Source organism: Eucyclogobius newberryi, unplaced genomic scaffold (genome assembly GCF_026437365.1).
Source record: "Eucyclogobius newberryi isolate DKJ021-1_F unplaced genomic scaffold, fEucNew1.0.hap1 SCAF_18, whole genome shotgun sequence".
Lineage (NCBI taxonomy): Eukaryota > Metazoa > Chordata > Actinopteri > Gobiiformes > Gobiidae > Eucyclogobius > Eucyclogobius newberryi.
The window spans coordinates 8,525,839-8,553,131 of NW_027315812.1; the positions used below are offsets into that span (position 1 = coordinate 8,525,839).

The 27,293-nt window shown below is 42.1% G+C and overlaps 1 protein-coding gene and 1 pseudogene across 1 annotated transcript in view; one reads left to right on the forward strand and one right to left on the reverse strand.

The window, feature by feature from the left end:
* Window positions 1-27,293, forward strand: part of LOC140364937 (uncharacterized) — a 143,803-nt gene that overhangs the window by 46,777 nt on the left and 69,733 nt on the right. The gene's annotated exons all lie outside the window — the stretch shown is intronic.
* Window positions 10,163-16,297, reverse strand: LOC140364882 (toll-like receptor 13; annotated as a pseudogene).

The following is a 27,293-nucleotide window of genomic DNA, read 5'->3' on the forward strand; positions in this document are numbered from 1 at the left end:
ATTGCAGGAAAACAGGCTAATACTGCAGGAAAACAGGCTAATACTGCAGAAAAACAGGCTAATACTGTGGAAAACAGGCTAATACTGTGGAAAAAAGGCTAATACTGCAGAAAAAAAGACTAATACTGCAGTGAAACAGGCTAATACTGCAATTAAACAGGCTAATACTTCAGAAAAATAGGCTAATACTGCAGTGAAACAGGCTAATACTGCAATGAAACAGGCTAATACTTCAGAAAAAAAGGCTAATACTGCAGTGAAACAGGCTAATACTATGAGCTTTTTTAACCACATTTTAACATTGCATCATCGTAAACACATTTGGAGCTGTGTTTAGCTTCATTCGGGCTCGTTTCACTAATGCTTTTCACGCGCTCGTCTTCATCGCTCCTTCCTCGAGCCTCACAAAAACACTCAGTTTCAACATTCCCAGATTTGTGACGTCAAAGGTAGAAATCCAGAGCTCCTTTTTACTATTTTTGACTTGAAAATGAGCATTTCTGTCACCAAATGGCATCAATTACACAAACTCCCAGCATGTCAAGGCAAGCTAGCTTTTGCCTATTTCCCTGCATTATTAAAATACAACACAAACTGAAAACGGCATCACATCAATACAGTCTTTACTTTTATTTGTTGTCTTCGATATTACATAAACCAAACAATGTTGTTCTAGAACGTTTCTGTCTCGCCTTTGTTTTTATTCCTTCAAAATGACCTTTATAAACTCATTATAAAGTCATTTTAACCACAAACATCACAGCAAAACCTTAACTTTAGTTCTGGACGGTCTGTAAAATGTACCAGCGACGGCAGCGATCATCCGTCATCGTTGTGCTTTGTTGCGGTCTCACAAAGAACGGCGAAATAGCTCGAGCCTGCGCGTTCTCCTCAGTCCGCCGAAGCTCGACGGCGCGGAAACACAATGGCTTGTCGTCGCTCGGAGACAGAACGCGGCCGTAGCTGAGCGAGAGTGGACGCTCTGCTGCCAGAAGAGGAAAAATCTCTGCAGACCGCAACGCTACAGAGAAGCGGCTTGCTGCCTCTCGTCTGCTCAGCGCGCCAAGCTCAACTCGGGCCCAAATCAGACAAGGAAACTCCAGACGTGACGATTTTACGGTGGATTTTTTTACAATATTCGAAGGCAAATGTCCGCGGTTCATGTAACGTATCGTATGTATGGCTTTCAAGTGTTGGTTTTGTCGTTGTGTCTTTGGCTTTCGCGTCTGTATTCAACGGCGTATGAACTATTTGTGCACTTGAGAGGCTTTTGGCGCAGATTGATAGCCACATTTCCATCTTTCGGTCGATCTTTCTGTCGATCTTTTTGTCGATATTTCTGTCGATCTCGCTGTCGATCTTTTTGTCGATCTCTCTGTCGATCTCTCTGTTGATCTTTCCATCGATCTTTCCGTAATTTTTTTTGTCGATCTCTCCCGGTCGATCTCTCTGAAGATCTCTGTCGATCTTTCACTTGATCTTTCTGTCGATCTTTCTGTCGATCTTTTTGTCGATCGTTCTGTCGATCTTTCTGACGATCTTTTTGTCGATCTTTTTGTCAATTCTTTTGTCGATCTTTTTGTCGATCTTTTTGTCAATATTTCTGTCGATCTTTTTGTCGATCTTTTTGTCAATCTGAAAAATTCTGGAAAATATAAGTTTAAAATGACTGGAATCCCTCTGTGATGTCATCAACGTGCGACAAGCCGTTGAAAACACAGAGACAATTTACACTTAACTGACACATTTAACGATCATTCAACAAAATAAAGGTGTTATATGGTTTTATTGCGCGTAAAATCATAACTCGTCGTTTCATTTATATGGATTTTGGCACTTGTTTACAGTCTGGTTGCTAGGTAACAGCTGTGGAATTACCTCTACCTATGTCCAACCAGGAAGTAAAATTATAAACGTTACAAAAAACGGTCAAACTGAAGACAAACGGGCAAAACGTTGAGTCAAATCTGAAATATAATTGTGTTTGAGTGAAACAGCGTGTTATTTCATCTTAAAACGGCTGAATACTTGTGTAAACGTTCACCCCGTACGTGAAGGCGAACGCAGTACTGTGTCCCGTGTTACCTGACATGTCGCGGTGCCGTCGTAAATCTCCCCTGGAAACACGTCGTCTTCAGCTCGAGCCACATCTGCTCCGAGCGCCGTGTACGTTTCAGTGGCGATCGCTGTGAAACTTTCCCTCGTTCCCGTTCCACAAGGTCATTTTTCACGACGGCGTTTTAAAGCCGACGTCTCAGTCTCTGCTCTGCCGCCGCTACGCTCGTCATTTACACGTTTTTCCCTCTCGGATTTTCCAAAATACCATGTAACTGCAGCGTAAACACAGACGTGGACTAAAGCTGTGACGGGTTTTTGATTCAAGTTCTGCAGAAGAAACGACTGTGAAAGTTGCACAATTTAAATGATTAACAACTGCGATTAAAACAGATCTCTACGGTATAAAATGTGAATGTCACTAAATCAAGTTTTATGGTGAGAAAAAGCATCATCATTTAACGATTACCAGCCAAAAAATGCATAATAGAGAAGAAAAAAAACATATATAAGTCGCACTCGAGTATAAGTCGCATTTTTGGGGGAAATTTATTTGATAATATCTAAGACCAAGAACAGACATTTCATCTTGAAATGCAGTTTAAAATAATAACAGATGAGAGAACATGGTGAATAGGTGTACGTATGCTAACGCTAACACCTTCAGCTACATGAGGTATGCTAACGCTAACACCTTCAGCTACATGAGGCACAGACAGAACTGTGGTAAGTGTCTGGTATGTTAACGTAACATATGAACAGTTATTCAGATAACTATAGCATAAAGAACATGCTAACAAGTTTAGCAAAGCATCAGTTTTACCCCAAATCACTAAATCCATTGAATTCTTCTTCCTCTGTGTCACTTCTAAACAACTCCACAAACTCCAGTGGAAGAGGAAGAGCTGATATTCATTCGATTGTGCTTATTTTCATTGAACATTGACAGTTTTGGGCAGTTTTTATGTATTTATCTCTTCTCACAAATGACATCCAGACAAGTTTGAAATGTGAATTGAACTTGAATCTTGATTAAATAACACAAATATATGACGACAGTGACACTCGGACTCCTTCACACGATTATTATGAATGAAACCCGCTGGGACAACGTGACGTTTTCTATCGCCTGGAGCGCTTCTCGAATGCAGAACGTGTCATCCTCAAAGGAAAAAGCACAAATCAAGCCGGGTTTAGTGTGTGCACGAACTTTCACAGTCTTTGGAAGTCAAGTGTGTGTCATTTTCAGCTTTGTCCTAAAAGTGAGGATGTTGCGCTTGACTGTGACGGCCGTAAAACCTCCTCACATACCCACATACCTGAGTGTACAATGTACTGCTACTTTGAAATGGTAGTATTTAAGCTTAAGCATGTCACAATATCAAACTTCAGTGTTATGATTGATGTGAGATTTGTTTTTATGTTTTTATCCACGATTGTATGCACCAAATGACCCAACAAAACTATAGAAAAGTACTTTACATGTAATTAGACTTCTTTTTAAAGTGTTCATCGACTTGAAATCACAATTATTATTATTTAGTTGATTATAATGTGACCTGAATAATCACAATCATAAATTAACCCAATCATTTTTGACATCTCTGTTTGAGCAACGGATCAAAGTAATGGCGAAATTAAGAGTTAAAAGTATTCAAAGGATGTAACGTTTCATAATCAGCATAAAATTAAACCAGAACAAAATGGATAAATGGAATGGATGTTTTTATGACTTTTTTTGGTGAAGAGCAGAGGGAAGATTAACCAATATGTGGTGGTAATTAAAGTATTGTGTCAGAAAAACTACTTTTATTATATTGTATTTTCCGGACTATAAGTCGCACCAGCCAAAAAATGCATAATAGAGAAGAAAAAACATATACAAGTTGCACTGGAGTATGAAATGCAGTTGCAAGTGTGAAAATAACAAATAATATCACATATAAGTCACTCTGGAGTATAAGTATATAAGTATAAATAAGTCGCACCCCGGCCAAAACTATGCGACTTATAGTCCGGAAAATACGGTAATTTTTAGTTTCTCGAGTAAATGCAATGTTTTAAATGAACAATGGACAAAGTGGGATTCTTTACTTATCTTGAGTTTTCTATGGTCCTGCCCGACTCGTTTGAAAAAAAAAAAGATTCTTTTTTTTTTTATTATCGTTATTTTATTGTTTATTCAACATTATTGTAATATATATATATATATATATATATATATATATATATATATATATATATATATTACAATACAATCTTCCCCTTTTTTGCATAGGTCAGTTCATTTTATGTATGTTTTTGTTGTTTTAAGTTAACAAAAGTCATGTTTTATGTATAAATTGGAGCTTCTTTACTGCTTTTCTGTGCTCGCCAACAATATATACTTTTTCCCTTTTAAAACTGACACGGTCCTAGTTCTACTGCCGCTGTAAATACTTCCTCTTCCTCGTATACTGTATACTCCCGTTAAAGTTTCCACGCTTCGTTCGGACCGAGCCACGTTGGGTTTTTCTCCCCGCGAGTCGCTTTAAAAATCAAGTGGTTTATTGTCATCCTCGGCTTTAAACCTTCACATCTGCTCGGGCCTAATGCGTTTTCCACCGTAAAGGCCTGTGTAAAGTAACCCTGATTTTGTACAGAAAATCGCTTCCAGTCTCCAGTAAGTGACACCGACCGAGCAAATTGCAAACACGTGCCGCCAAAAACCGAAACACCTGCGGAGATGGCGGCCACGTGTGAGGACGGAAAGAGACACAAGTACGGTCGATAAAGAGCAGGGCGCGAGGGCGGGGCGCGAGGGCGGGGCGCGAGGGCGGGGCAGCGAGCGAGGTTTCCACATAAATCACTGAGAGAAGTGAAGCTTGTGCAGGAGTCAGCCGTTCACAAACGAGCTCAAAATGTGCCGTACAAATACTTTAACGCAAACCAAATGATGAACGCCGTGTTGGGTTTTTGAAACATCAGCAGAAGAATTGGAGGAGACAAAGGTTTACAGGCAGAATCACAGGTTTAGTCGTCATTGTCAGTGAACAACATGGACAATGGGCGTAAAACAATTACATAACAGTAAAATATGGACTATAATGCATGATGAATAAGGGCTGAATGAAATCATCTGAAAATAAAACAACAATGCAAAGTGTATAATGTGCATTTTAGATTAATTGCATGCTTTTTTATTGTTTATTTGGAAGTTGTGCATTATTATTTGATGGTCCTGGACTTATTAAAAAAACAATATCATAATAAATAAATAAAATGTATAAATATTTAAATTGATAAAATTAATCAAACAGATACAATAAATAAAATAAATAAAATAAATAAAATAAATAAAATAAATAAAATAAATAAAAATAAATAAAATAAATAAAATAAATAAAATAAATAAAATAAATAAAATAAATAAAATAAATTAAATAAATTAAATAAATTAAATAAATTAAATAAATTAAATAAATTAAATAAATTAAATAAATTAAATAAATAATATTAAACTGTGTCTTGTTTTGCCACCACCAACTCAACCAATTTCACAATCTAATTCACGTGTAACTTTGGAGGGTCCGCCACCGTCTCGTCTCCATGGAGATGTCATTGGCTGTTTTACATTACACACTGAAAAGAGCCGAGCCAGTGAAAAGTCTGTCAGTATAACTCTTTGTAGCCCTGACCGAGCTGAAGTGCAGAAAGAACCGAGTTTGCTTCATGCCAACAAAAATGGCTCACGAATTTCCCCTGTTTTAATTAAAAGACGACGTATGCAGTAAGTTACGATAAGAACAATTTGCAGAGAGCTGGAAACACTTGATGAAATGACCGTAAAAGCACTTGACCTTGAGAAGAGAGACGCCGTGCAACTTGTAAACATCCTCACTTCAAAATGACCACTCCTTAAAAGTCTTTTTTCATCGTTTTGGCACGTCTCAGAATCCTTGAAACACGATGTTTTAGGAGGAGTTCCTCTATTAAACTTGACCTGGTTCAACCCGTAGATGTGATGCTAAAAGCAGTGAGTACACACCGGTTCATGTAATATGTATTATCTTGTGAAAATGCAACAATCAGTGGGAAAATATAGGCAAGTTAGGAGTTTTACAGCTCAAAACTTGAAGGTTCGGACTCAATAAATGGATCGAAATGATGCTTATTTTCTATAATCAAGTCACAGTGCTAATGTTAAGTAAAGCTTGACTAACAAATGTACCATAATATTTAATGCCAGTCAAAACCCTCAGTTCAAAAGTATGAGATTACCGTAAAACTCAACGTAAAACTGTAAATATCACTGCTTTGACAGGCCCACCTAGTCTCTCTATTACATTTGAAGGCTCCAGATGGTATCACTCAGCCATCCTCCCATTCTTATACCCCTCCTTTCCCCCCTTCCCTCCTTCTCTCTCCTCCCTTCTACAGGAAAAGTTTGGATAAGCCACAGAGCGGTATCTCCGGGTTGAATACAAACACAGCGAAAGGGGAAAGAACACAGTGGAAACTCAGAAAGGGGGTGGACCCGAGGAGAACGCAGAGGAGATGGACGATGGTCACACAACGCACGGGGTCGACTCCGACACACTGTATTTCAGAGATGAGTTTGCGTGCAGGCATAAAGATCAGATTCATTGTCCATTTTTCCTTCATTTTGTCTTTTTTTTTCACATTACTTGGATCTTTCTTCAACATTTCCCTGACAAACTTACCCACAATCATATCACAGTTGGCACATGAAGGACAACAACACGACTAAAATGATTTAACAATGAATAAAAGACTAAACAGCCATGAAGTCCTCCATTCTACAGACATTTATATATCTCTATACCTACATTCACCCGGTCAACAACCTCTAATACGAGGCTAATAAATGAATAAGCTTCTTGTGACTACGTCTTATTTAAAAGTGCAATAGCAGTGGGACAAATGAGTTCTTATAGATGTTTTTCCAACCTCTTTGTACCATTGTCCTGGTGGAATACGCTCAGACGCTTGGTTCGATGGGTGGGCGGGGTCAGCTGTGATGGTTTTAGCCTTCCGTAGTAGGCTTCAGTAGTTGTGTTGGACTGGCCTGGGCTATTTCTGTTACTTTCTTTGGTTGCATGACGACTCTGGAGAATTTATTGTCATCCTTTGCAGCTGCGAATGTGAGCCAGGAGATAATGCTGCAGGAGCTGACTGACTCAATGATGGCTTTGTAGACAGTTCCTCAGCAGAAGCAGGCGTTACTGTGTATTCTTGTACAGACAGTATCGGGAGTATCGGGAGTATCGGGAGTATCGGCTCCTTGGCTCCAGAGACTGAGCGACTTGACCTGCAGATGGCAAGTGGACAGTTGTCATCCTTTATCTTAGCCTTAAGAACCACGTCACATTTTGATCAAGACTAAATTGGCCTCGTTACAAGATTTGTTATTGGTTTAGATGGAGAATAGAATGGGTGACAATACACACCCCTGAGGAATGCCTGCGTTTTTTTTATGTCTCCAACATAAGTCACAATGATGTTTACTAAATCGGATGAGTGATCTTTCAGAATTCCTATTGTTATTATACTCATTCTTTCATAATCAACTCCATATGTATTAGTTTACTTCATTTGAATAATCACTGTCGCTCTTCCTTTATCCGCAGATAATGTTGTGATTGCTTTCTCCTTGGGCCTTTTCTGTATCGTTTTAGAATGGCAATTGTAATATTATTGTAGCCACTATTATTTTGCATGAAAATATATGTTGTTAACAAAACACCAGGTTTTAATCATCGTCGTCGTATCGTAATTTGTGTCGCGTCTTTTCCACGGTTATATTGAAACGAAACCTCCAACTTCCAAACACTTCATAATCACTTCTAATACAAGTCAAAAGACACACAACAAATCCTCGGGCAGACTATTGTTGAATGTTTTTCTCCCACAGCAGAGGTATGTTAAACCGGTCACTCAGCCATGGCAAAAGTCAAAGGTTGCCATTGTTTGTCGATTAAGTGGAAACTCTTTAAACCTGCTGATGGATCGCCGCTGGTTCATGTTTCGTTACGTTTTTCTCATTTATCAAGTCCAACCTCTCCCTCTCTTTCCCACAACAATCATTCACAAATGTTTTATACTCGTCTTCAATAGCTGTGCGTTGAAAGCTGAACTTCTCTCGTGGCTGATTGCCGAGAGCAAGCGGTGCGTTTTGTTTTTCCCGTTGGAGTGGAGACTATAATTCTTCTCCTCCAGCTGGTTCTGCACAGCCTGTGGTAAACCAGGACAACACACAGTTTACAGGGAGCTGGCGACCTCTCGACTCTGGGGATGTCCGCTCTCAAAGCCCCGGGCGGCTGAACGAACTGAGAACAAAGGCGCCGTTCACACCGCTGTTAAAGTCAACAACAGATTCAGACCGATTTGGACACGGCAGAGGGTAAAGTTAGCATGATGGTAAACAAGACTTAGCACTTACAATAATATTGGTTTGGGACGTTAGACACTCAAAAACTGGAATGTTGACTCTGTTTAAATGTATTATGTCACATTGTTCCGCCTTCCCTTTTCCAAAATCGCTTTTCAAAATGTCGCCTGATAAAGGGGTCATATTTAGAAAGCGTGCGTTACTGCAAAAATGTAAATCTGTAAAAAGACAGCTTAATGTGGAAGTGAGCAACACAGAAGGAGGTGCAGAAGGAGATCTGAGCTGAGAGTGAGTTTTATGAAAAACGAGACGTCCGACATGTAATTTGGCTCGTGGCACCTTTTTGTTTCCAAGTTTAATACCAACAGTTCAATCGAATAAATGACCTGCAGGAAAGTGACATGAACCTTGAACATAACATATTGAAATGGGCATAATGTACTTTTACTTTCATTTTTTTAAGTGAACCCTTTGCCTACAATTCAAAATGACTTTAAAGAAATGATTTGATCGTCTTTGAAACATTTTCTACCATTTTATTACAACAAAAACTGTAAGTATTTTTTACTGCTCATCATTAAAATATAGGATTTACTTTGTTCAAAAGTGCAGGTTTACACTTCTAAAGCTGGGCTCATAGTCGCTGATAAGCTCTTTTGTCCGCTCCGCTATTGAACAGTTTGAGGCTAAAGGGCAAATATTTGAGTGGCAGAGGTCGGTCCGAGCCAAGTATTGCTCCTGCCGGCTTCTCCAGCTCACATGAACACAGCACTCTGCTCCATTCACTCCTTATCTTCCATCTTAATATGGGGCTCTGGGGCTAGCGAGGAACAGTCAAGTCCTTTGTCAAGCCTTTTACCTGAAGTTTTCCCTGTACCTCGGATCAGATTGCAGCAGTATATTACATATATACCTTTGGCATAAGATATAGTTTACTATACTGTTATTTAATAGTATTCTCAAACTTTACAGAGCAAGTACTAACACCACACCCAGGCATAACAAGGACAAATTAAAATCTATAACCCGGGTGTAAGTCAGGGCTGAAGTAGGTCAGGATCAAACCAGGTCTAGATTAAACACAGTCCAAACTAGAGTTTCTAAAGTCTCTAATTAAACCTTTACAAACCAGGTATAGCCCAGCTAAAGCGGGATCAAACCAGAAGGTGTAGTAGTAAACCAGGGTAAAACAATGCGAATTTGAAAGAAAGACTAGATTTAAATTGAATAAGACTTCAGAAGCCTGTGAATAACAAATGTTCCCATCACACAATTTGAGAATAACTCTTGTGTAAATGTGTCACGCTTTGCTAATGAACTTATCTTTACCCAAAATCAACATCATACTAGAATCTAGTCTTATAGATGTATATACATAGTGTTCACAGAAGCCAAAAAGAACATCAGGACGTGTTCTCCTCCAGAAAAGGAGTCATGTGTCAGTTCAAGTTTATTGTTTTACATTGAGCTCAATTATATGAGAAATCCCCATATGTCAAATCAGAGGATGTGGATATAGAGGAGAGATATTGATGCAGCACAATGTCACACAGGGGAGTAAAAAATGGTTCAAGAAACAAAGTTGTGGAGAGTCCCAATGAAAACGCAGCACATTTTGAGTAACACATTTTAATAGGGCTAATTACAAAATATAAATCACACTTTGACAAGTTGTAGAACACAAGTTATATAAAGAATACATGACATAAAAATAGCCTTAGCATTAAACATGGTTTAAAGGACAACAGGTACATATTCCATGTTGCAGCCTTCAAGTTGAAATGGCGTTGTCGGCAGGATTTTCTCCCGTCTCCAGAGCTCTTCGGAATTTCTCCCAGAAAAGCGCCTTATTTCTGAGGGCCTGGTTCCAGCTCAGATACGTGCGGCTCCTCACTAACTTCCTGATGCGGTAGAATGGGCTCAGCTGATTGGACGAGAGCTCCTCCAGAAACAACAGGATCAACACATCCTTCTTCTCATCAAACAGACGGAAGCTGTGAACATGAAAGTAAACTATAAACTCAGAACTCAATCTAGGCTAAGATCAAACCAGGTGATAATCTGATTTTAACACATTGAGGGAAGTAGGTGACGCCTCCAGACCAAGTTACTGGTCAGTCCGTGGAGAGGCGCCCCTGATCCAAGAACACATCTGAATGCACTGGGGTGAGTTCAGTACCTGGCCAGCTGAATCTCCCGTGAGCACCACTCGCTCTGCAGGTAGTGGCGGCTGATCACGCACAAGGTTTTCCTGCTGCTGTAGATGGCGTCTGTGATGTTCTCAATGATGGGTTTCCCTGACAATAAAACAAAACACCATTCAAATCCATTGAGTTCAAAGATTTATGTCTACAGAGTCACTCAAATAGGTGTTTATAGTTTGATTCCAGTTCCAGTCCATGTTCCGTGTTGTTACTTAGTTTGAATGTGGTTTGACTAGTGGTTTGCAGGCCTGTAGTCACAAATGTCTTATTATTTAACTGTACTAATAACCATGTAAATATGAAACAGTAAGGGTCCTAATAAAGACCCCTGTGGAATTCTGCAAGTCAAAGCCAAGGAAAAGTGCTATATTGACAATTCATTTGAACAGATACCTAGTTGAAAGTCACGATGATGCAGACACAGCTTCCAGCCCTGACGATCCTCCAGTTCAGGCACTAACTCTTCATAAACCCATTCTTCATCATGAACATTGTAGGACACAAATGCATCGTAGACGTGAGGACATCCCTGTCTCCTCTTTTTACTATCGTAGAGAAAAGCCTGCAGCAGATAAAAGCCGTAGACCAGCTGCCAGCGCATAAAGTGGCAGATGAAGGATGAAAGGAGAGTGAGCAGGACCAAAGCAGAGCTGGACACGAAGCAGAAGAAGCTGATGTCCTCCCAACACGACTGCACTTTAAAGTCGAGAAGAAAGTGTCCGTCAAGAGATGAAGGAGAAGAACATTTGTACTGAAAAGCATGGACCACTTGAACCTGCTTGTTGTTGATCGCCCACATAATGAAGCCTGCATTCGAGCAGTCGCATGCAAATGGATTTCCTCTTAAATCGAGGAATTTCAGTGAAGGCAACGCCTCAAAAACGGTCTCATTTATGGTTCTTAGCTTATTGTTTTTTAAAATCAGTTTTTCCAGTTTGGTTAGATTGGCTCTGGAGAAAAAAGTCAAGTTTTGAATGTTATTGTCTGACATGTCTAGAAATTGTAATTCTGAAATTGGTTTGAAAAGCTCAGGGTTTGGACTAAACCCGGCACAGTTGGTAATTTGAAGTTTTTGTAAATGTGGAGTTTCCAAAAATACATCAGAAGGCGTGAAACAGCAAACTGTGTCCAGTGAAAACACCTTTAAATGTTTCACGTTGTAAAGATTATACAGAGCTTGATCAACACAGACGTTTCTGTCGACATTGATGGTTAACTCTTGAAGCGACGAAATGTTAAGAATCGTTGGATTTGAAACCACGGTTTCTTTGTTACTTGTGATGAACACATCAAGACGTTCCAGATGTTCCAAACCTGAAAGAACACCCCCACTTTGGTAATTTTGTGAAAAAGTCAATTGTTTTAGATTCAAAAGTCCCTTAAACGCACCATTTTCTACATTAGTTGCTGATTTGGATTTTATATTTAAATCTTTAAGAGAAAACATTTTATGGAAAGTAGTTTTGTGAATTAGGCCCAGATTGTTTTCTCTCGCATTAAAAACAAGCAAATTGGGCAAACTAGTGCCAAAGGTATCATCAAATGTAGAAAAAAGATTATTTTCAAGAAAAAGTACTTTTAAATTCTTAAGATCCTTCAATAAACAATTTTCTAAAGTTGAAATTCTATTGTAACTAAGATTAAGTTCTGTTAACATTGGCAAATTTGAAAAATCTGAACACTGAAGTGTTTTTATCTGGTTGGACTCAAAGGACAGATGTGTGATGGAGGACATGTTCCTGATGGCCCTGGGGATTCGGGATAAAACATTGGAGTTTATGTTGAGCCTCGTGAGTCTCGTCAACATTCGGAGGGAGAACTCTGATAACTCACTTATTGCATTTGAGTAAAACACCAGTTCAGTGAGATTAGAACAGGATCGTAGGAAAGAGGTGTATATTATAGATATCTTTCTATAACCTATTTGCAACTTTTTTAAGGATGGAATACTACACGCTGCATCAAACACACTTTGGTCGAATGAAGGACCAAATGCGTTGAGCTCGAGAAACTCCACTGAATCAACACTTTGTAAAATGGTCACATACTTTTCTGTTGTCAAACTGGTTAAATCCAAGGTTAAACGCTTCAAACTTTTCAGAACAGTTTTATCAGGTACATCCCATTCAAATGCATTCCCTTTGCCTATTAAAATAAGATGTTCTAAATGAGGCAAAGCGTCTGTGTGAACACTAAACTTTATTAGTTTGTAAAATTGCAATTGCAGCATCATAAGGTTCATGAGAGGGAACGGAAGAAGATCTGCTTCAAACGAAACTGCATTATAAATCGTAAAAATCCTTATCGATGGAGTGTGTGAAATTATATCATAGATATCCACTGGGTCTGTAACCATATAAAGCATGTAAAGTTCTTGTAGTGATTTCAAAGGTTCAAACGCAAACTTTGAAATGTTTCTTAAATTGCTTTCAGTCAAATCAAGAATTAACAAATTGGACATTCCCTTAAAAGTGTTGTCAGTCAAGTTCATAAGAGAGCCTGAAATTACTAACCTAGTTAAAGCTGATAGATCCGAAAACGCTTCATCTTCTATGGATGAAATATTGTAACCCTTTATTACTAAAGTCTTAAGTTGTGTGAATCCTCTCAGATCTGTCTTTCTGATCGTCTCAATGTGGTTTGACCTCAGATATATCAGAGTAGCACTTTTGGGAATGTCAGAAGGAAATGTGGTTAGTCGATTGTTTTCACATGTAATAAGTGTTTGATCATAGAAGTCAGCTGTACAGTTCTTTAAAGAGTAAAAGAGTGATGGAGGAGGCAGAAGCAGGACAAGCAGAAGTGAAGGAAGAGACATTCTGAACCAGGCTCCTGTAAAACACACACAAGAGTCGTTTGTAGCTGTTGTATTTAAACTCACGGCACATTCACAAAGATATATATAGTATTTGATCAGTTCTGATTGACATGTTGGACGTTTGTCTTTGATCCGTCTCTCTTCATTGCCTCCTGGTGCTTGGGCACATATTCTCACTGTCACAGTACAAATACATTCTTGTTTCTTAATAAACACTCAAAGACTCGGCTCACTTCTGCTCTGAACAGATGTGTTTAGCTTTAAAGACAGAAAACATCCCCCAAAACATCATTTTGTACGTTCGTTGTGTTCCACTTGTCGTTGAGCGCCAAATAAATGAAATGCCACTTCCTGTTTCGTAAACAAGAACTAGTAAACCAGCAGAAGAACTAACAATATGATGAAACATGTTGGGCTTTGCCTCTAGAATGGACCATAATCTCTGCTACTTGGATACTTGAAAACAATATAATATAATCATTTGAAAAGGCTTAACAAAGATAGACCTGGTCACTCACCGCTGCTGCTCGACTCCAATGAAGAGGAACTGAAAGTGTTTTGAGTGATCTTGAGACAAACTCAACAGGAATTAGTTCAAATGAGAAGTTCAAAGCTTAAAATACATTCGAGACACAGTCATTCGTACAGACCACAGCCCTAAACGCAGTCCTTAAAAACAAGTGCTAGTGAAGGCCAACTACAGTAACGTTATGTACTGTACTTTGAGTCTTAAAAGATGAAATATTGAGGCAGTGTTGCAGAACAAGAGAACTAAATAGGTCGATATACTATTTTACACATCGACAACAGAATCCATAGCAGCCTCTGAAAAGTCGATCCCGTGTGATTTGTGATTTGTGGAAATCAAGTCTTTCCACTGTGTACACGACCAGGCATTAGCGGGACGGCAGCGCGTTGGACCACCAGCCAAGAAGAAGCCAGCACAAACTCACTCTGTCCCAAATAGGAATCCTGGACCAAAGACAAGAATGTGTTACCACTCACCGCCTTCCCCGGCTTTTACCTGCACCATATAAAGAGTCTGTTGTCCTCTGAGGCTCCTGAACCCGGCAACAGCAGCTAGAACCTAAAGAAATTCACTCTTTTCCTCCTTGAATGTAGACTCAAGCTTGGAGCAAGAGTTTATCAGCAAACGCACGCTATAAATGTGACAGAAAAGAGTATTAAACCCAATTGCAGCTGCCACAGGGACAATGTTAAGTCCGTTTTAGTGACTTAAAATGGCCCGTATGGAAGTTGTTGCTGTTTGGTTCTTTCCCTTAAATGTCTGTGGAATAAAAAAAAAGACCAAAATCAAGTTATTGGCGTATTTATTTGGCATAAATTTGATCTCAGTTGGCGTGGGACAAGGACAAAGACAGCAGCTTGTGACTTCTTTCATTCAAAATCAGCTCTAACAACAGATTTGAACTAAATTTAAATTAACGTAACCCCGCTTGACACAGTTACAGAAATACAGAAAATCTAAATGCAAAATCATGACTAATTCACACAAAAGTCACCCTAAATTTGTGACTTATGTGACACCTCCAGGTTTTTAAAGGCTAAACGACTCGCGATGGTGTTTCTGCCTCTGTCTTCGCTCTCAGGGACGACACTAATGTTTTTGTCCTTTTTTTCTTGTCAAGTTGGATTTCCAGGACGCCCAGCCAAGTACAGTTCAGTTTCTGTGGATAATTCCCCGTAATTGCTAGAACTTACGGCTATTATTTCGTAAGCCAGCACCGTTCTGCCGCTTCAGCTAAAATACACAGATGGCTACTACATTTGTAAAAAGTTCAGATCATTTTTTGTATCTGCAACAGTTGAGAAAAATGGGCAAAATTCTCTGGTGAAGCTGTCAACGGTGGACAACGTAATATTCAGAGCGAGGCTTGGCACATGTGCGTCGTGAAGCTGTAGGATTTAGCGATAAATTGCGACCCTAAAAACGAGAGGCATTTGTTGTTGAAAATTGCAAACAGTTTGAAAATGCGCTCCAAGAATAAATGGCAGTTGAGCTTCCACGTGCGAGTGCTTTCTTGGGAGATGAAGTGAAGTACTTCTTGGTTACATTTGAAGTACATTTATTCGAGTAGGATTTTAACAAAAGTGTACTTCTCGTAGTGGTTTTTAGACATCATATCTTTACTCCTTTACTCGAGTAGGATATTATTAACTGTAAATCTACAAGTGAGAAAAACTTTATGTTGACAATATGAAATTATTACAACATTTGTTTTTCTTGCCGCTCCTTCAAATATCGTTCTGTTTTGTTTTGTTTTTTGTGTATGTCCTTTGAAAATACCAGATTTTGTGGATAATTTGTAAATCTCAGTTTCAGTCTCGGTTTCTCTTACTTATAGTAACATTGTATTGTATTTATTTATTTTCTATTTTTATTTTTTTAATATATATTTTATTTTATTTATTTTATTTTTTATTCGTTTTATTAATTTTATTTAATTATATCTATTTTTTAACAATGAAATATAACACACAAACTCAATCGAAAATAAAACAAACGATGCATGAAAAGGAAACGGGCAAAAACACAAATATTTCCTTCCTCCTTTACTCTTTTTTGAACACTTTCTTGGATCCCGACTTTGTTCCTTTTCTTGAGCGATGTTACTTTGAACTGACAGTAGATGTTTTGGCTTCTCTGCCATTCTTCGCTGCACAGTTTCGGGACGGCGTTCAGGATCAGGAACAGTCAAAGAGATGTGGCGAATTGGCTGCGACTTCAAACGCACATTTGGCACAGGACAAACTGTCGATGTGGAGATCAAACTGGAACGACTGCGAATAGAAGACGCCGTTCACCATTAGAATAAATTACCTGCACGTTAGAAAGAGGCCAACAAACCTAACCTAAAGTACGTTGTCTCATTTGGCTGGGCATTGTAGTGGTCAAAGTTGTTTTTATCGGCCTTTGTTTGTACGTTAAGTAGTATTTTTACTTCCATGTTGGTGCTTGTTGTTTTCCCATTTCGATCCGTTTGGAGGAATCTACTGTTAAAATGGACGTATCACACTGTTTTTGGGCTTTTCTTGGCTTCTAAACGAGCTTGTGGTCTGTTTGGTAACTCTCCGGGGCAATTTAAAACGGAGCGCTTCCCGAGAAGACCATTTCGCAAACAGGATCAGTGAAACGAACGCGATCGAAGCAGAACAAACAAACAAACAAACAAACAAACCCAAAGGTAATATTACACGGTTTAGAAGCGCGATCCCTTCAAACAAACACACGGCGTCGACACGGCCGGAGGGTTTGGAAAGCGGAAAAAGGATCTCCTTCTGCTCGATTGCTCATTAGCCGCACGTATTTACTTTCCTTTGCTCCGTTTGTGAGAAAGCTTGACACGATGTGGTGCTAATGTGCGTTAAAGAGCCACAGCGTAAGAGCAGGCGCTTGGCTTTGGTCCAGGACTCAGATCGGGCCTGTCTCATACGGCGTGTTCACGTTTAGCTGCTGCATCTGTACTTTCATTTCACTCTGGACACGGTGAACGTCTTTGGACAACGACATGCTAATGCTAATGTTTATGTTTGTTGCTGTTTTGTTCTTAAGGTCAAAGAAAGCAGCAAATTCTTCAAGCAACCATGATCAGCGCCTTTGACAAAGCGAAAGAGCAAACTTCGAACGTAGTCATAGTTTTAGGGTAAACGATTCCTTTCTGATTTGAAGGATTTCTATTCCCCATTCAAAAGATGTAACGCTTTGATTTGAGTTCAGCCTATCGCTACGACAACGAGGGACCGTTGCCGTGCCAAATCCCTTCAAATCGGTTAGAAATCCTTGAAACCCTTGAAACGAATCGGCGAATAGTCTTGCATTCATTCAGTTTCATGTGTTTTTGTCGCTAAAAAAAAGAAGACTCTCCACAGATCTGACCCGTAGCTTGGCCTTGTGGTGTCACTTGCTGGCCTCCACGGTAATTCTGAAGTGGTCTTCTGTGTTTTTAAAGTCTACACACCTTCATGTGAGCGCCGGAATGGCCTTGGCGCTGCAGCTAGCCAACGTCCATGCTAGCGGCTGTTGTTCTCACAGCCATTTTGTAAACATTGTCTACAGAAAACACAGAAATATATTAAAGATAATGTTCTTTTACTATTCCAAAAGAAGAGACACGATGGTCAAGAGATCTGAAAACAACAACATTGTCCAATCGACACCTAAAGCTGTTTTGTTGTTTAATTCGATCGACTTGCAGCCATAGATTTATGTGGTTTGAACTCCAAAAGGGGCAAAATTTGAATATTTACACACATTTTCAGCATCTACTTCACTCAAATAATAAATAAGATACTCACAATTCCCTCTGTAAATGTTTTATGTCAAAGAAATTAAGCTAGACAGTTACACCTGGCTCTATCCACTCCAATATGTGCAATTTTGGAAATTTTAACACATAAAATGCCTCAATTTTTGCATGAAAACATAACTTGATGATGATTTTTTGTTTCAATATTACTATAAACAAGTACAAAAACTGCAGAAATAGTGTCAAACTGTTCTAAAGTTCACATTTGTTCCTATTCACCTGCAGTGCCTCCAATACGTTCATCACTTTCAATCTTTCTCAGTGACATGCATCGTTTCTTTTATGCCATAAACCCGTCACCAGAGAGTGGCATCAGGCGTCTGCACATCTGCCGCCGCCGTGAGACGTAGCAGAGCTTTGCTGTCATTCGTCGCTCCCAAACGTGCCGCTCCAAGGGCTGTTCTCGCGCGTCCTCATTCTGTCGTTGTTCGGCTGCTCCGCAAACCTCAGTGTTCTCACCCTCTGGGGTCCATAAACGACTCGGGATCCACCACAAAACGCCTGCTTTGAATAAAAAACACGTTACTGAACAAACGTGGGAGTCTGCTGACGTCGTGAGGTCGAGCGCATCGGCGTTTTCTTATATTCTTATATTATATGCGTTTTAACGCTTCATCGTGACGTAATGTCGTTTCCTCGACAAAAACACAGCAACAGACGTGCCTTTTGTGTCGTGTTATATTTATTTATTGTGAATTTTAAGTAGATAGAATTTAATCAGTGCTTTAGACCTCGTTTAAAGGGAATTGTCTTTGTTTCTAGCTTTTGTTTGCAACTATTTAAGTCATGATTCAGTGCATTTAAAGCACATTGTTGTCCTCTTTTAGACTTTTAGACATGTTTAGTCCGAACATGCTGCAGTTTTGGTCTAGTCCTTGTGTTATTTGCAAGTATTTTATCAGGTTATACTTGTATTCAAACGCAGGGCAGCACTTAATCATAATTTTAGCAGTCGATTAGTCAAAGATTATTACTTTTTTGATGAGACAAACAATTATTTTGAGACTTTTTAATTAAATAAAGAGTATTATAGATAAAACTCAGAAATGTTTGATTATTTTTTGACATTTTGGTTAAATAACGCCACCATCAGAGGTCTTTTTGTATGAGTTTTGACGACAGCCGCTGCCGCCGCTGCCGCCACTGCTCTGCCCTGGGACTCTCTCGTGCCCCGGTCGTTTCTTATCGTTGGTGGATCACATTCCTGGCATTGGTGACCTCCACAGGTGCTGCTCGTTTCACCCACACAAAAGTGGCCCACATCCTCCACCTGGACGGCCGCAGAGAGGGCCGCGCTCCAGGGATGCTCAGGGATTGATTTAGTTCAACCTTTTCCTCCACAGCGAGTACATTTACGCCAGAAAAAAAGAATAATCAGACAAAATCTGTTGTAACTGTTGTATTTTTAAGACATAATACAGTTAACGATTTCGATCTTTAACATTTTCCTCTTTAGTTTTGGTCTTATGCTACATTTGTTTCCCTTTTTATTGCAGAACCTGCAGAAGTGTAAATAATTAGACACAAATCTGATTATTCACCTAAGATGGAACTGTTTACATCATCTGGAAAGGGTTTTTAAATCAAGACGTTTGGACTTCCATCCAAACGTCATTTTCAATCTGAAGGGCTAGACTTTATACTGAATTGAATGAATAAAGTCGAGCTTCTCAGACCAGCGCCTTCAGATCGAAAATAAAAGTCGAAACGTCTTAATTTGACAACATTAGATGATTACCCCTCTCCTTGAACCGACACCTTAACGTGGTGGAGGGGTTTGAGTGCCCGAATGATCCCGGGAGCTATGTTGTCGGGGGCTTCATGCCCCTGGTAGGGTCTCCCAAGGCAAACAGGTCCTAGGTGACGGGTCAGACAAAGATCGGTTCAGAAGCCCCCTATGATGACAACACAAACAAGGCAGTTTACGTCGCCCGGATCGGCGTCACCGGGGCCCCATCCTGGAGCCAGGCCTGGGATGGGTGCTCCATGGCGAGCGCCTGGTGGCCGGGTCTTACCCCACGGGGCCCGGCCGGGCACAGCCCGAAAGAGCGACGTGGGGCCGCCCTCCCGTGGGCCCACCACCCGCAGGAGGATCCATAAGGGGCCGGTGCAGAGAGATCTGGGCGGCAGTCGACGGCAGGGGCCTCGGCGACCAGATCTCCAGACACAGAGACTAACTCTGGGGACATGGAATGTCACCTCGCTGGGGGGGAAAGAGCCTGAGCTTGTGCGGGAGGTTGAGCGATACCGACTAGATATAGTCGGCCTCACCTCCACGCACAGTTTGGGCTCTGGAACCCATCTCCTCGAGAGGGGCTGGACGCTCCACTTCTCTGGTGTTGCCCGCGGGGAGAGGCGGCGGGCTGGTGTGGGCTTGCTGATAGCCCCTCAGCTCAGCCGCCACGTGTTGGAGTTTACCCCGGTGAACGAGAGGGTCGCGTCCCTCCGCCTTCGGGTGGGGGACAGGTCTCTCACTGTTGTGGCGGCCTACGGGCCGAACAGCAGTGCAGAGTACCCGGCCTTCTTGGAGTCCTTGGGAGGGGTACTGGACAGTGCACCGACCGGGGACTCCGTTGTTCTACTGGGGGACTTCAACGCCCACGTGGGCAATGACAGTGACACCTGGAGAGGGGTGATCGGGAAGAACGGCTTCCCCGATCTGAACCCGAGCGGTGTTCAGTTATTGGACTTCTGTGCTAGCCACGGATTGTCCATAACGAACACCATGTTCAAGCACAAGGGTGTCCATCAGTGCACATGGCACCAGGACACCCTAGGCCGGAGGTCAATGATCGACTTTGTTGTCGTGTCATCAGACCTCCGGCCGCGTGTCTTGGACACTCGGGTGAAGAGAGGGGCAGAGTTGTCAACCGATCACCACCTGGTGGTGAGTTGGATCCGATGGCGGAGGAGGAAGCCGGACAGACTTGGCAGACCCAAGCGCATTGTGAGGGTCTGTTGGGAACGTCTAGTGGAGCCCTCTGTCAGTAGGGTATTCAACTCGCACCTCCGGGAGAGCTTCTCCCATGTCCCGGGGGAGGTTGGGGACATTGAGTCCGAGTGGACCATGTTCTCCGCCTCCATTGTTGTTGCGGCTGCTCGGAGTTGTGGTCGCAAGGTCTCCGGTGCCTGTCGTGGCGGCAACCCCCGAACCCGGTGGTGGACACCGGAAGTAAGGGATGCCGTCAGACTGAAGAAGGAGGCCTATCAGGCCACTCTGGCTTGTAGGTCTCCGGAGGTCATCGACGGGTATCGGCAGGCCAAGCGAGCCGCGGCTCGTGCTGTCGCAGAGGCAAAAACCCGGGCCTGGGAGGAATTCGGGGAGGCCATGGAGGAGGACTATCGGTTGGCACCAAAGAAATTCTGGCAAACCGTCCGGCACCTCAGGAGGGGGAAGCAGTGTCTCACCAACACCGTTTACGGTGCGGGTGGAGGCCTGCTGACCTCGACTGGGGATGTCGTCGGACGGTGGAAGGAATACTTTGAGGATCTCCTTAATCCCTCAGTCACGTCTTCCGAAGATGAAGTAGAGACCGGGGACTCGGAGGCTGGCTCATCCATCACCCAAGCTGAAGTCACTGAGGTTGTTCGCAAACTCCTCGGTGGCAGGGCTCTGGGGGTGGATGAGATCCGCCCCGAGTACCTAAAGTATCTGGATGTTGTAGGACTGTCTTGGTTGACACGTCTCTGCAACATCGCGTGGCGTTCGGGGGCCGTGCCTCTGGACTGGCAGACCGGGGTGGTGGTCCCTCTGTTCAAGAAGGGGGACCGGAGGGTGTGTTCCAACTACAGAGGGATCACACTCCTCAGCCTCCCGGGTAAGGTCTATTCCAAGGTACTGGAGAGGAGAATCCGACCGATAGTCGAACCTCGGATTCAGGAGGAGCAGAGTGGTTTTCGTCCCGGTCGTGGAACACTGGACCAGCTCTATACCCTCCATCGGGTGCTCGAGGGTTCATGGGAGTTTGCCCAACCAGTCCACATGTGCTTTGTGGATCTGGAGAAGGCTTTCGACCGTGTCCCTCGGGGTGTCCTTTGGGGGGTGCTCCGGGAGTACGGGGTCCGGGGCCCTTTGCTCAGGGCTGTCCGGTCCCTGTATGACCGGAGCAGGAGCTGTGTTCGCATTGCCGGCAGTAAGTCAGACCTGTTCCCAGTGCATGTTGGACTCCACCAGGGCTGCCCTTTGTCACCGGTTCTGTTCATAATTTTTATGGACAGAATTTCTAGGCGCAGTCAGGGGTCAGAGGGTGTCCGGTTTGGGGACCACAGGATCTCATCTCTGCTGTTTGCAGACGATGTTGTCCTGATGGCTCCATCAAACCCGGACCTGCAACATGCACTGGGACGGTTTGCAGCCGAGTGTGAAGCGGCTGGGATGAGAATCAGCACCTCCAAATCCGAGGCCATGGTTCTCGACCGGAAAAAGGTGGCTTGCTCTCTTCAGGTGGGTGGAGAGTCCTTGCCCCAAGTGGAGGAGTTCAAGTATCTCGGGGTCTTGTTCACGAGTGAGGGAAGGATGGAGCGTGAGATCGACAGGCGGATCGGTGCAGCGGCTGCAGTGATGCAGTCGCTGCATCGGACTGTTGTGGTAAAGAGGGAGCTGAGCCGAAAGGCAAAGCTCTCTATTTACCGGTCGGTCTACGTTCCTACCCTCACCTATGGTCATGAGCTTTGGGTAGTGACCGAAAGAACAAGATCGCGGATACAAGCGGTCGAAATGAGTTTCCTCCGCCGTGTGGCTGGGCGCTCCCTTAGAGATAAGGTGAGGAGCTCGGCCACACGGGGGGAGCTCGGAGTAGAGCCGCTGCTCCTCCACGTCGAGAGGAGCCAGCTGAGGTGGCTCGGGCATCTGTTCCGGATGCCTCCTGGGCGCCTCCCTCGGGAGGTGTTTCAGGCATGTCCCACCGGGAAGAGGCCCCGGGGAAGACCCAGGACACGCTGGAGAGACTATGTCTCTCGGCTGGCCTGGGAACGCCTCGGGATCCCCCCGGAGGAGTTAGAGGAAGTGTCTGGGGAGGAGGAAGTCTGGGAGTCCCTGCTCAGACTGCTGCCCCCGCGACCCGGCCCCGGATAAAGCGGCAGAAGATGGATGGATGGATGGATAGAAACTTTTCCCACGATGGATCCCTCCTGTGAACGAGGATCACACCGACTCGTTCACATGACATTTCAATAGTCTGATAACTGTAGAAATGAGATAACGCTCAGACCTTTGGTGCCTGAACATATGGAGGACGGCAGCAGGGTAAATGCATGGTTTAGTCCTGCTTTAGTCCTGCTTTAGTCCTAGTTTAGTCCTAGTTTAGTCATGGTTTAGTCCTGGTTTAGTCCTAGTTTATTCCTAGTTTAGTCATGGTTTAGCCCTGGTTTAGTCCTAGTTTAGTCCTAGTTTAGTTTTGGTTTTGTCCTGGTTTAGTCATGGTTTAGCCCTGGTTTAGTCCTAGTTTAGTCCTGCTTTAGTCATGGTTTAGTCATGGTTTAGTCCTGGTTTAGTCCTAGTTTAGTCCTAGTTTAGTCCTGGTTTAGTCCTAGTTTAGTTCTGGTTTTGTCCTGGTTTAGTCCTAGTTTAGTCCTAGTTTAGTCCTGCTTTAGTCCTAGTTTAGTCCTAGTTTAGTCCTGCTTTAGTCCTAGTTTAGTCCTAATTTAGTCATGCTTTAGTCCTAGTTTAGTCCTAGTTTAGTCCTAGTTTAGTCCTGCTTTAGTCATGGTTTAGTCATGGTTTAGTCCTGGTTTAGTCCTGCTTTAGTCATGGTTTAGTCATGGTTTTGTCCTGGGTTAGTCCTGGTTTACTCCTAGTTTAGTCCTAGTTTAGTCCTAGTTTAGTTTTGGGTTTGTCCTGGTTTAGTCCTGGTTTAGTCATGGTTTACCCCTGGTTTAGTCCTAGTTTAGTCCTGCTTTAGTCATGGTTTAGTCATGGTTTAGTCCTGGTTTAGTCCTAGTTTAGTCCTAGTTTAGTCCTGGTTTAGTCCTAGTTTAGTTCTGGTTTTGTCCTGGTTTAGTCCTAGTTTAGTCCTAGTTTAGTCCTGCTTTAGTCCTAGTTTAGTCCTAGTTTAGTCCTGCTTTAGTCCTAGTTTAGTCCTAATTTAGTCATGCTTTGGTCCTAGTTTAGTCCTAGTTTAGTCATGCTTTAGTCCTAGTTTAGTCCTAGTTTAGTCATGCTTTAGTCCTAGTTTAGTCCTAGTTTAGTCATGCTTTAGTCCTAGTTTAGTCATGCTTTAGTCCTTGTTTAGTCCTAGTTTAGTCATGCTTTAGTCCTAGTTTAGTCCTGCTTTAGTCCTAGTTTAGTCCTAGTTTAGTCATGCTTTAGTCCTAGTTTAGTCCTAGTTTAGTCATGCTTTAGTCCTAGTTTAGTCCTAGTTTAGTCATGCTTTAGTCCTAGTTTAGTCATGCTTTAGTCCTAGTTTAGTCCTAGTTTAGTCCTAGTTTAGTCATGCTTTAGTCCTAGTTTAGTCATGCTTTAGTCCTAGTTTAGTCCTAGTTTAGTCATGCTTTAGTCCTGCTTTAGTCCTGCTTTAGTCCTGCTTTAGTCCTGCTTTAGTCCTGCTTTAGTCCTGCTTTAGTCCTAGTTTAGTCCTGCTTTAGTCCTAGTTTAGTCATGCTTTAGTCCTAGTTTAGTCCTAGTTTAGTCCTGCTTTAGTCCTGCTTTAGTCCTGCTTTAGTCCTGCTTTAGTCCTGCTTTAGTCCTGCTTTAGTCCTGCTTTCTCTGCTTCCCTCTCGAGTGTGGACTGATTTGGAGAAGGAAACGCTCGCCACGAACACCTAAGAATACGCTTCAAACTGAACTGAAACTTAACGCGCTGGTTCCTCAACAACTCATGAACATTGACCGCGCCTTTAAATATCGTCCTGTTGCCATGTTCTGCTTTTATCTCGGTGTAAATGTCAGATTCCCTCATTCTTTCCCCTGACATCACGCTAAAGCCACGCCCGTTCAGCCGCGAGCCGAGTGCGCCGCGGCTTTGATCGCGGCGCGCGCGGCCCGTCCCCGTCGAATGAGCGCACGTGTTAGCTCGGGCGCTAACAGAGCCCCTTTGTGCCGGCGGCGGCGCGCTCACCTGGACGTGGACGCTCGTGTTTATGAGGCGGTGTGAAGGCTCCAGATGTGCGGCCTCCAACGGGAAGTGAAAAGAAGAGCAACGGTTCAAAAAGGAGCAACGGTTCAAAAAGGAGCAACGGTTCAAAAAGGAGCAACGGTTCAAAAAGGGAAAGTGCAAATAGTTCTAAGGCTTTTCAAATGTTGGCGTTCGGGGCCTTTTTAATATCCAAAATATGTCAGATTTTGTTTGTCATCTTTCTGGAACCCATGGAAACGGGAAAAGTGCTCCCAGACCCATGCATGATTACTCAAACAAACCAAAGAAAGATGTGGACATGTTGCTGACTTTCTAGTAAAAGTAAAAGGTGGAATTTATCGTTTTGTTGATACCGTAACGAGGTCGTTCAAACTTGTTTCAACTAAATCATAAAAATCATAAATCTGCTTTCAACGGCGTTTTCTCGTCATTAGTTCACTCACAGTTGTATTTTTGATTGATTCATGCGCGTTTGAGTTCATCCCGTTTCGTCCCGCAACCGAGGCTCGTTTGCTCACAAAATCCCTGTCGTCACCTACCCCCTAGCCCCGCCCACATGCACGCACTTTGTTATTGTGATTGTTTGAGACTCCGAGTGACACGTGCGGAAAATAAAACACTTACATGACAATCTGCTGCTTGTTACGGTGAAATGTCACGATATAGAGGCGGGGCTTATCGCTATGAAGAGGCGTGGCTTGTCAGTTGTGCAGTTTTAAACAGGAAGTCGATGGATCTGTTTCCGTTATTAAGCCGTTTTAGATCAATATTGCTGTTTGAACTGTAAAATGAGCTGGATCTTCTTGCTGTGAGGTGTGAGGTGAGGCTTAAAGGTTCACTGTGTCACTTTTCGCTTAGAGATTTTATTGCGTTGCCTGGAGTGGCTTTGAACTTGTCTGTTTCTATGGAGACACACCGGTTTAGCCTTTACCTCCATCATTTGAAGTTGGTCTGACTTTATGCTGGACAAAAAAACATTAAAAACCCTATTTAAATTATGGCTTATGCTACATTTAGCTATTTTGTATTACTTTATTATAAAAAAGAGAAAAAACAGACAAGACAAGAGGGCAAAGAGACTAAATCAAAGAGAAATAGAGTTGCAAAGTCTGTCAGGCGTACAGCATGAAGTAAAAGTGAAGTAAAAAGTCACATTCAAAGTAAAAGTCCATTATTATTATCGTTCTTTCTGCAGATTTGACTTTCAAATAGCTCCCAGTCCCCTTGGCGCTCTGGTGTGTGTGGACGTGTGGTTTGATGAAGGTCCAAGAACGACTTTCACACATCGTTACAACTCTCTGCAAACGCACTTGTTTCAGATCGTTTGCTTTCGCCGCTCTTTTTCAATCAGACAAATCTGGAGTTGTGTGTTTCATTTGTGTGTGTTTCATTTGTGTGTGTTTCATTTGTGTGTGTTTCATTTGTGTGTGTTTCATTTGTGTGTGTTTCATTTGTGTGTGTTTCATTTGTGCGTGTTTCATTTGTGCGTGTTTCATTTGTGCGTGTTTCATTTGTGTGTGTTTCATTTGTGCGTGTTTCATTTGTGCGTGTTTCATTTGTGCGTGTTTCATTTGTGTGTGTTTCATTTGTGTGTGTTTCATTTGTGTGTGTTTCATTTGTGCGTTTTTCATTTGTGCGTGTTTCATTTGTGTGCGTTTCATTTGTGTGTTTTTCATTTGTGCGTGTTTCATTTGTGTGTGTTTCATTTGTGTGTGTTTCATTTGTGTGTGTTTCATTTGTGCGTGTTTCATTTGTGTGTGATTCATTTGTGTGTGTTTCATTTGTGTGTGTTTCATTTGTGCGTGTTTCATTTGTGCGTTTTTCATTTGTGTGTGTTTCATTTGTGCGTGTTTCATTTGTGCGTGTTTCATTTGTGTGTGTTTCATTTGTGTGTGTTTCATTTGTGTGTGTTTCATTTGTGTGTGTTTCATTTGTGCGTTTTTCATTTGTGCGTGTTTCATTTGTGTGCGTTTCATTTGTGTGTTTTTCATTTGTGCGTGTTTCATTTGTGTGTGTTTCATTTGTGTGTGTTTCATTTGTGTGTGTTTCATTTGTGCGTGTTTCATTTGTGTGTGTTTCATTTGTGTGTGTTTCATTTGTGTGTGTTTCATTTGTGCGTGTTTCATTTGTGCGTTTTTCATTTGTGCGTGTTTCATTTGTGTGCGTTTCATTTGTGTGTTTTTCATTTGTGCGTTTTTCATTTGTGCGTGTTTCATTTGTGTGCGTTTCATTTGTGTGTTTTTCATTTGTGTGTGTTTCATTTGTGTGTGTTTCATTTGTGTGTGTTTCATTTGTGCGTGTTTCATTTGTGCGTGTTTCATTTGTGCGTGTTTCATTTGTGTGTGTTTCATTTGTGCGTGTTTCATTTGTGCGTGTTTCATTTGTGCGTGTTTCATTTGTGCGTGTTTCATTTGTGTGTGTTTC